Here is a 10,534-nt window from a genome sequence, read left to right as displayed (position 1 = left end):
TAGGGTGTCAGGAAAGATTCCCTTTGCTCTCCCCACCTCCCCCTCCACACACACCAAGCCACCTACGATATTCCTTATTTGTGTCAATCCACCAGCCCCTTAAAGGTGGATTATGCGTTCTGATTTTAGAGGCCAGGCTCCTGCTTTGCCCCTCCCTGCCCAAAGAGGATCTTGGACATAAGAAGCCTTTTTCTAGCCTACATGTCAGAATGACCCCATCAGCACTACCCCTCACACACACACACCCCTTGGAATCCTGGCCAAATTTCTGTAGTGGTTGAGCTCTATATTTATCCCTTAGCATCAGGGCAGGGAACAAGCCAGAACTTTGCAGTGTCAGTTTCCCAGACATATATAACTCCTGAAGCCAATGTGGGATCCAACAAAAGAAAAATTAGTAAAAACAGCCAAGAACATTGTATAGCATTTTTGGTTTGTTTGGTTCACCCCACTGGAGCCTGGGTGGCCAAAAGGCCTAGGAGGAATGTGAGATCCTTCACAAATCCCCTCCCCCCCATTACACCCAGGTGACTGAGAATGTTGCAGGTACTGAGATTCTGGGCACATTCATAACCAAGAAAGCCAACCCAACCTCTTAGATAGACAGATTTATTCATAATGCCAAGCCTAGGCTATTCTGATGAAGACAGCTTCAATAGTGGTTAATTTTAAATATAGACTCCATTTATTAGAACGTTATTACTCAGGATTCTTTCTTACGGAGTCTCCCCCGATACCCTCATTTGAAGAGAAAGAGAACACTGACAAAGAAAAGAGAAACTCATTCCTCTTTTTGGATTTTAATAAAAGCAAAATGTATTCCAGGGGATAACCTGGTCTCAGTAGACATTGAGCTTTATCTTTACACTTTCTCCACTTGAGATTTTTGTGTGATTCCTGATGTTAAGTATATGAGAAACCTGAAGCCCTTGGGAGCCTCAAAAACCAAACAGAGGATAGATAAATTGGTCTTATCTTACTAAGGCAGAAAAGACAGTACAGTCGTGTTAGCAAGATCTAAAAAACTAGGAGTAGGGGGTAACATTATTCACAATAGCCAAGATACGGATACGTGTCCTGTCAACAGATGAATGGACGAGGAAGGTGTGGTATATATGCATACAACGGAATATTATTCAGCCATGAGAAAGAAGGAAATCCTGCCATTAATGACAACATAGATGGACCTTGAGGGCATTGTGCTAAGTGAAATAAGTCAGACAGAGAAAGACAAATACCGTATGATCTCATTTGTATGTGGAATCTAAAAAAGCCAAATTCATAGAAATAGAGAGTAGAATGGCGGTTACCAGAGGCTGGGGGGTGGTGGGGGAATTGGGGAGATGTTGGCCAAAGAGTACAAACTTCTAGTTTTGAAATGAATAAGCTCTAGGGAACTAATGTATGGCATGGTAATTATGGTTAATAATACTGTACTGCATACTTGAAAGTTGCTAAGAGAGTAGATCTTAAGTGTTTTCACCATAAAAAATAAATGGTAATTATGTGACATGCTAGAGGTGTTAGCTAGCACTATGGTGGTAATCATTTTGCAATATATATGTGTATCATATATAGTGCACATATATACACACATATATGTGTATAAAATCACATTGTATACCTTAAACTTATGTAATGTTGTATGTCAATTATATCTCAATAAAACTGGGAGAAAAAACTAAGAGTGGGAGATAAAAGAGGATTTGGAGCAATGTGAACTCAGGTAACAAAATGTTCCATTCTCCAGAATCTCTCATTCCCTAGCATTCTGGGTAATTTGGGGTTTGCCATATCCTTAATATATTTGCAGTGTATTTTGACTATAGCCCAGGCTGGCTTCTGGAATGCCAGCTGTTGGGTGGGGTAAAATAACAAAATCCCATAGGATCTCAAAGACAGAAATCTGTATGAGCTCACACTCAAAAGACTAGAGGAGAAACCATTCCTGCCAATTTTGGAAAAAAGCAATCTGCTTAACAGTGTAGCAGACTGGAGCCAGAAGTGGCCAATGGGGCTGCAAATGAAGCAGTGGCTACAGAGGCAAGAGAGGAGGGAGAAAGGAGAGGCTTTGAACTTGAGAGCAAGTTCAAAGGCAAATGATTCAAGTCCCTAAAACTATATGGCCAGTCCTTGTGCACAGATGTTAGCAGCTGCTTCTATAAGCCCCTTTTCCTGGTTGCCTGCCTCAGGAAAACCACATGGTGGCTGATGGGGAACAGAAACAGTCTTATGGACTGGGTTCTCCTGTTCCCAAAGGAAGGAAGAGAAGGTAGCACTTTTGAGAGATTCTTTGCTTCTGAGAGGGGCTAGTTTAAGGTATCTATTCCTGTGGGCTATTTACACAATCGTGTGTGTGTGTGTGTGTGTGTGTGTGTGTGTGTGTGTAAGGGGGAGTGTCCTAGAGCCATCAAAGAGCGGTTATGTACTTTCCCTGCCTAGGGATTGGCTAAGTCTTCAGGGAGTCTCTAGGAGGTCATGTGCAGTGGAGCTTAAGAGTTGTTTGCCGTTGGAGTCACCCAAGCATTGCTGAGTGCTCTCTAGAACCCCAGTCCCTTCCAGAAGTAGTGACCTTGAGGACTCTGAAGTCACTGGTGAGGAAACTCCAGGTTGGCCTAGGACCTGAGGCTTCCCATGAATGCTGCCCAGCATAGGGTGTCATCTTCAAAATTTGTGGAGGAGGGGAAACTCATTTGGGACTGCAAAGATCAGGGAAGGCTTCCCAGAATAGGCGGGGTTTGGGCTGGACCTTGAAGGGCAGTCCTTCAAGCTGGAACAGCTACTGCTCGACTTTGATGATGCCAGTATGGTCCCCAGTGCCCAAAGTTCCCCTCCTGAACAGCTAGCCTCTGAGTAGTGGCCAGCAAGCGTGGCCAGCAGGCTCACTGGCTAAGGCCAGAGGGTTTCTTTGACCTGAATGATCCAGATAATGGCCCCAGATCCTTATTTCGCTGAGTTCCAGGAAGAACCCTTAGCACATCACATTCCTGAGCAGAGTTTCCATCTGTCGAGTACAGTTGTACAGTGAGTGATGCTTTCATTTCGAGGGACTGAGGGCTCTAAGTTGGTGACTATATAAGCTTAGACCCCTAGGGAAACAATGAAGGCTTGGGAAATAGTGAGGTCCTTGTGGAGTTTCAAGCCTATTTCCAGTGGCTAAAAGGCACTAATGAGTATAATGCAGGCAAGCGACGTTGGTTCAAACAAACAACTAATTGGAATTAAGAGAAGAAGTGTGCAGAGGCCCCTAATGAATGGATATGCTAATTGGTCTTCTTTGCTAGCCCCTTGGGCTTTGGCTGTGACATAGACTAGCCTATTAGATGTCTGCTCTGTAATAGCTGCTGAATGCTGGGGCCCTTTATTGCCATGGTAACATTGATGTCGAGAGTCTAGCTGAGCCCCGGATCTCTTAATTTACTACTCAGGCGGCTACAATTCTTTGGGTTTTATTATTCTTCATGCCCCGGGTGCCAGAGTGGCAGTGAATCATGCTTATTCATCCTCTGCACCACCCACGGTGTCTTTGAATAAGTCAGGGTGTCTCTTACTGTGTGTGATGAGCAGATTATTAAGTTCGAGCCTGTTTCTGCCTTAGCTAGACTAGTGCCTCTCAGAAACCCAATGTACCTCTCTAACCACTTGCTTACCTGATGCATCAGATGGCTTTTGGCAAGCGGAGCGATGGCACTGCAGTGGGCTGGCAGAGGCCCAGCCTCCCAGGAGCTTTGAGCTTGCTTGGTGGGCAGGGAGAAGCAGAGCAATATAGGTGGGACAGCACCCACCAGGAGCATGAACCTTGGAGACACATGCCATCCAAAGGGAGCAGTCAGAAGGGGAGAAGAGTCACTGCAGAGAAGGTCCTGGCTGGGAACTGTGGTGCTGGAAGTTTCAGTCTCTCTAGGGTCAGGGGGAAGGGCCTGGGTAGAAAAGGTGATCCCTCGTTCTTCGTGACTCCAGAGGAAGGGAGCAGCCACCAAAAGCTAGAAGTTACTGGGAGGATGGATTTCACTTTATTTTCTCAAAGACCCTTGTTTTAAAAAAAAAAAAAAAGCTGGAAGCTGGTCACAGAGACCAGCTGCCTCTGAAACTTAGTAAGTAACTTGTCACATGAGCTGCCCAAGCTTTGGTCTCTCAGTATAGAGATGTTCTAAGATGTTCTAAGCGTGCACAGCCAGGGGGTGAAGAGTGGGACTCTTCCAATTTTGAAATCTTTTGTGTCTATATATGATGTTGTTTAATTTATCAGGACATATGCTAAACTTGGGTGATACTTTATATGCACATGTGCTTGCTTTAACAGTGCAAATGCTAAAATTGGGATGATACTCTATATGTGTTTGTCTGTGTCTATCTCCAGCCATAGATGAAACCTTGCAACAGGTGCAGAGGTATTTTCCTGACACCCCTGTTGCTAAGAAATGGGCAACCTGAAGCTTAAAGATAAATCGGTCAATAACCCCCCAAATTACAAATGACTCTTGCTAGCAGGAGAGAGTCTTGGTTTTTGTGGGGTTTTTTTTCCATTTCACTGCAGCATTTGACTGGGCATCCTCATGGGAGAACTGGCAGACTAGAGAAAACTGTGGGCTACACAGATTCAGAGCACCTTTACAAGGTTTTTCTTTCTGCTTATTGGGAATGGAGGGTGTAGGTTGAGGGGAAGAGGTTTTCTTGAGCTAACTAGAATCTAAGAGGTAGCATTTTCCCCTGTGACAGGCTGGACAGAGAGGTGTAAACATAAAGACAGTCAATCAAGTGTGCAAAGCACAGAAAGGGGCTGTTAGGCAACACCGGTCTTTTCCACCAAAGCCTGCAAGCCTGTTTATTATCAAGCAGCAGCATTTCCCCACACAAAGGACAATGATATTAATCCAACCTGAACCCACTCTGGATTCAGCAAGCACCAGTCAGAAATCACAGTGGCTCTCAGCGGCCTCTTAAATCAAAATCAAATTCATAAGCAAGAGCTTAAGGTCTCTCCATCAACATCCCTGCTTGGTTACTCACTTGCTGTAAGACCACAGGAATGCCAATTGATTTCTCTATTAAACCATCTCTCCACCTTTAAAGATAATAAGTCCAGTGTCCCTGCTTCCTCACTCTCGGGAATGCTGTGGGCCTAGAACTCTTCGGAAGAAAATGGCAAGAGAATTCTGAAGTTGGGTGGAATTATTGCTCATTAGGGAGTATATAGCTTAGTGTTTAAAAGCATGAGCTTTATAAGTGGTACTGGATTTGAATCCAGTTCCCACTCTTAATAGCTGTGTAATCTTAGAGAAGTTACTTCACTTCTCTGAGCCTCAGTTTTCCCATCTGTAAAATCATCAGATTGGCATAGGATCAAATGATGTAATTTATGTACAGTGCTTGGCTTAGTTCACTCAATTATTATTATTATTATTATTATTGATAATAATACAAACCAAACAAACAAAAATACCTTGTCCGTTTCAAGGGCGCTCCCTCACAAGGCCAATGACCAGAGTAGGGGAGAAAGCTCCCTCGGGTTGTAGGCAATGACCCCATCTGGCCTACTAATGTCTCTCATGCTAGGGATTTGGGGCCAGGCAAGAGGGAGAGGGTATTTGGAGGTGGAGTGAGCGGTGAAATGTGAAGGCAGACATGCTAAGCCTGAGGTATTTTGGAGGCAGATAAGGCCTTTGAGGACCCTCATTCACACCACACCGTGTAAAACAGCAGGTCAAACTTCAGTGCACTAAAAAGTCACCATAAGAGCTTGTTAAATGTGCTCATTCCCGATTACTCCGCAGATTACTTATTAATTTCAAAGGGAAAATGTACCTTTGCAATGAAGAGTTCTAGAAGACACCACCTTACATAAGTGATCAAATTTAGCATCACCAATAACAGGGCAATTGCATGTGAACCTCCTGATGTGACACAATGGGAAGTAAACAACGTTACTTCTGTAGTATTCTTGCCAAAGATGTTTAATATGAACCTAATCGTAAGGAAACAATCAGACGACTCCAGACTGTAAACAAGACAAAGGACCTGGACTCTTCAAAAATATCAGCATCATTAGGAAAAAAAGCCAAAGGTACTGTTCTAGAATCTAGATTAGAAGAGACTAAAAAGAAAAGATAATCAAATGAAATCCATGATTCTTGACTGAATCCTGTATCAACACAAACAGGTGGGATGTTTTGGAGATAATTTGAGAAATTTTGATATGGACTCAATATTGAATAATATTACTCTATCAATGTTACATGTCTTGGATGTGATATGGTGTTATTATGCAAGAGAATGCTTTTGTTTGTAGGAAATACATGCTGAAGTATTTAGGTGCAAAGTGGCATGATGCCTGCAAGTTAATTTCAAATGTAGCCAAACACATACATGTTTTTATTACATGTGTGTATGTGTGTATGGAGAGAGAGCATATGTGCAAATCTAAAATGTTAATTTCCAGGTGAAGGATATGCTGTTATTTATCATAGTTTATTTTCAGATTTTTCCAAATAAAAAGTTGGGAGCAAAACATAAATTCTTTCCTACAGCTCCATCCCACATGTGCCTTCTCATAGCCTCAACACTCCCTTGCACCCCAGTTCTTAGATGCCTAATATCCCCTGCTGCATAGCATCAGGAAATAGTTGGAGTTAAGGAGACATGAAATCAGGGAGAGCTCCATGAAGGCAGCTACACCTGAGCTTGGCCTCCAGGGTTGGGGCAGGATTTTGCTAAACAGAGATAGCAGGAGAAGAACTGGAAGAAAGAGGCAACAACTCAAATGAAGCTCGAAGAATATAGAACAGAGGTCCTCAACTTTAGTGGACACAGAGTCATGTGAGAGCTTGTTACCTATGCAGATTCTCTGATCCCGACTCCAAAATTCTGATTCTGTAAGCCTGAAGTTGGGCCCAGAAATCTGAAGGTTTAAAGCACGAAGATGACTCTTCTGCAGGGGTTTGAGGACCATGATTTGGGAAACACTGGCGTGGGCAGCTGCCTATTCCACATACACACAGAACTGGCCCTGGCTCTCTCGTGTTCACCTATGAATCTCTCATAGGTGAATTGTCACCAAGGCTGATGTAAACCTTCAGGGGAAGTCCTCTGTACTAGACTTGTTAGTCACGGTGTCTGCCGTGTCCAATACTCTCCTCACTGCCTCCTGGTCAGGAAAGCAAATCCAGCTAGTTGTGGCATAGGGGTGACCTTGACTGTACCAGGAATGGGCCGCAAGATTTGGTGACAGATAAGGTAGCCAGGCATAAAGAGTTCTGTCCAACAGGATTGATGGCATCAAGCTAGGGCAGTCAGACCAGCAACCTGTGGAACTGTTCATATAGACTACGGAGAGAATTTTCTAGTCCCTGGCAAGAGGAGAATAGAGCAGACTTACAGAGGGAAGCAGGGACGTTATACAAGAGGAAGGGAACATGACGCTGAGGACTAGTGCTGCTTTGGAATCTAGTAGGTCTTCCAGGCTATGTGTATCGTCATCATAATCTTTCTTTACTTGAGGTATCCTAAATAGACCTCTGTTATCTATGATAAAAGGATTAAATTAACGTGCCTTCTATGAGGTTCCCAGTTCTTAGAGAACTGCTAATGCCCACACTGAAAAAGAAAGTGTCTCTGGGGCATGTTGCTCCTCACCTGAGGAGCTGGCAGGACAGAAATAAGCTAATTGTTTCCCTGTCTTTTGCCTCTTCAAACAGACATACAGCTCAAGAAAAGAGACCCCGAGTCTACTTTCTCGAGACCCTCCTTATTTCACACATGCCTGCATCCCAAATGCCTCCCTTTCCTATCCCCAGTCCTCCTTGCTTGGTTCACCATGGTGGAAACTCCAAGTTATGTAGCCCTTTTCTGAACTGTTTGCTTCCCATCAACTCTGGCTCCAACCCAAGCGGAGCCCAGCTTGGTAAATCCATGCCTAGAAGTCAAGAAGTGAAACAATCATCCTCTGTTCAGACAAGAGCAACAGCTGCTAGAGGGGGTCAGGAAGGGGAGAGCCGAAGGCTGTGGGGAGGTTAATTCTGCTGCTCGAAACTGCCAGTGGGCCATTCGGCCAGGAGAACTGGTTATCTGGCTGGACTCCCAGACCCAAAGACACCAGCACATTGTAGATTTTGGATGCAGGGTGGTGAAAGAAAAATTCATGGTCCAGTCAGACTTTAGGACTCCCAGCCCTCAGCTCTTTGCAGTACACCAGTCCTTCCACCACCCTTCCACCCTGTCTTTGTGGAAGGAAGCATGATGTGGCTAGGCGTTGACGTTGTCCTGCCCTTTGCCTCCGGGGATTCTGTCTTATGGCAGGATGACCAGAAGCTGTCAAAAGGAAGATTCCTCATCCTACTCCTCTACCACCTGAAGACTAGGACACTAGCCTCTGAACTCACTAAATATACAAGGTATAGAGAGGAATTCTAGCCTCAGATCTGCTAGGAATGTACAGTATAATGTTGGACTAGTTAGTCACTTAAACTCTTTGGACCTGTTTCCTCAAAGGGCTGTTGTGAGGACAGCATGCGATCACTCTGGTGCAAATGCTAGACAAATCATCAGGCCTTCTGGTAGAGCAGTCCTCTGGGGACATGATAAGGGGGAGTGGCCTCACTCCACCACAACCTCCTGTTTCCCCTCTCCCCAACGCTGTAGCGGCAGCTGTAGCTCCAGCTTTAGTGAACAGAGAGAATGATTGCCTGACATCCCAACATTGTTGAAGCTAAAAAGAGTTTGTAGATAACAAGAGCAAAAGACCTATGTGAACAAAAGGGGTATTTGGGACTCCTGAGATTAGAAATGTCTACCGAAACCACTTTATACAATTAATTTGCAGGTTAAAAATATATGGAAAATGTGATCTTGGGATCCCACCATTGTATACCCCCTAGGTGGCCCAACAAGGATATAGAAGGCCCAGTGCTTTTTGATGTAGAGCTTGGCAAGTAACCCCCAAAGAGCTAAAACTAGCCGGTTATTTATGAAGTATCTAAGGTGCTCCAGTTGTTGTGTCCTCTGGGAACTTTTGTTCATCAGGATGAATATGCCTGACAAAAGCCTGACTGTTACAAGAACCATAACCCTGGGCAAATAGCGTGATTAAGCAGATAGGATGATAGATTAAAGACTTCCATTAATCTAGGAGACAGAGGGAAAGACAATTATAATCAGATACTTTAAACCTCTTCTCTGCTTAATGGAACACCCAAATCATCCAACTTGAAAAGTAAAGTCAGGTCTAGTGACACATAGGTACCGGAGAAGGGCAGGGAGGAATGACATCATACGATGCAGCAGCTACTCCTGTGTACGGCTCAGGAAGCAACAGCATCCTGGGAAGAGAGTGTGGGTTCTGGAGCCAAACAGATATGGGTACAGTTCCCATTTCTGACACTTCATCTGTGTAACCATCAAGACTTGTGATGGTTCTGAGATTTTATCTTACTTGCAAGCTAACAAGTTAGCCTGCCACATTTTTTTCATGGATGCTGGCAGAAGACATGAGACTCCTGCGTCAGCAATAGTAGTAGCCAGAGTATAAACTTTTTCTTGTGTCAGTTCCCCTTGCCCCCAAGTCTCATAGGAGCTACTCAGAAAGGGCCAGGTGACACCTGCACATGCAGTGGGTTGTGTTACAGGAGAGCAACACTGAGCTTAATGAGTCTGAATCTTTTATGATGGGCAGTAAGTTTGCCTTTCCATTGCTCCACAGGGAGACACTGTGTCTTCCAAAGCTGTTCACTATACAAGTATCCTTGAAAAAATAGTCCAGAACCATGTCAGTCAGTGTCTCTGTTCACAAGATGTGGAAAAACATGAGAGATCCATGGGAAATTATCTCACAATAATGATCATTAGCAAGTTATTGAACCTCTTTGAACCTCTTTTTTTTTTCACCTGTAAAACATGTATTATAATATTGCCTATCTCATGGAGCTGTGAAGATTAAATGAATTTATACATGTTAAAGCACTAGACACCTAGAAGATGCTCAACAAGTGTTAATTTCATTCCTCGCACTCTCACTTTCTCACCACTGTTACTAGAAAGCCCTACTATTCCACACTTCCTGGTTTGTTCCTGCAGCCACTTCATGGCTCCCAACGAAGACTTCAGTTTATTTCTCACCACCTTTTCTCACTCATTTTCTAGTTTCCATCTACATCCCGTCAGGATTTAAGTCCTGCTTAACTAATTAATTAATTATTTATTTAAAAGCTATTTATAGGACACTGACTATGTGTCAGATACTGTGCTGGGTGCTGGTGATACAACCAAGAATGAAAAAGACACGGTCAACAGCCTCATGGAGCATGCCCTTTCATTGGGGAGATCGACATTAAACAGATAAGTCAGAAATTATGGGTCACCAAGAAAGCATGACATATGGAAGAGAGCATTATCCCCATTTCCCTCGTTTGATCCGCACTGCCTCACTGAGAGACACTGTCCACGTAGGATCATATCTCTTACCACTTTTCCTTGATGGAGTCAACGTCACTCCTGGGCCCTAACTAGGTGAAAGGTCAATCTAAACTTGTGGACCAGCTAG

This window comes from Stenella coeruleoalba (assembly GCF_951394435.1).
Source record: "Stenella coeruleoalba genome assembly, chromosome: X".
In the NCBI taxonomy this organism is placed as follows: domain Eukaryota; kingdom Metazoa; phylum Chordata; class Mammalia; order Artiodactyla; family Delphinidae; genus Stenella; species Stenella coeruleoalba.
Note: the sequence above shows the minus strand (reverse complement) of the source record.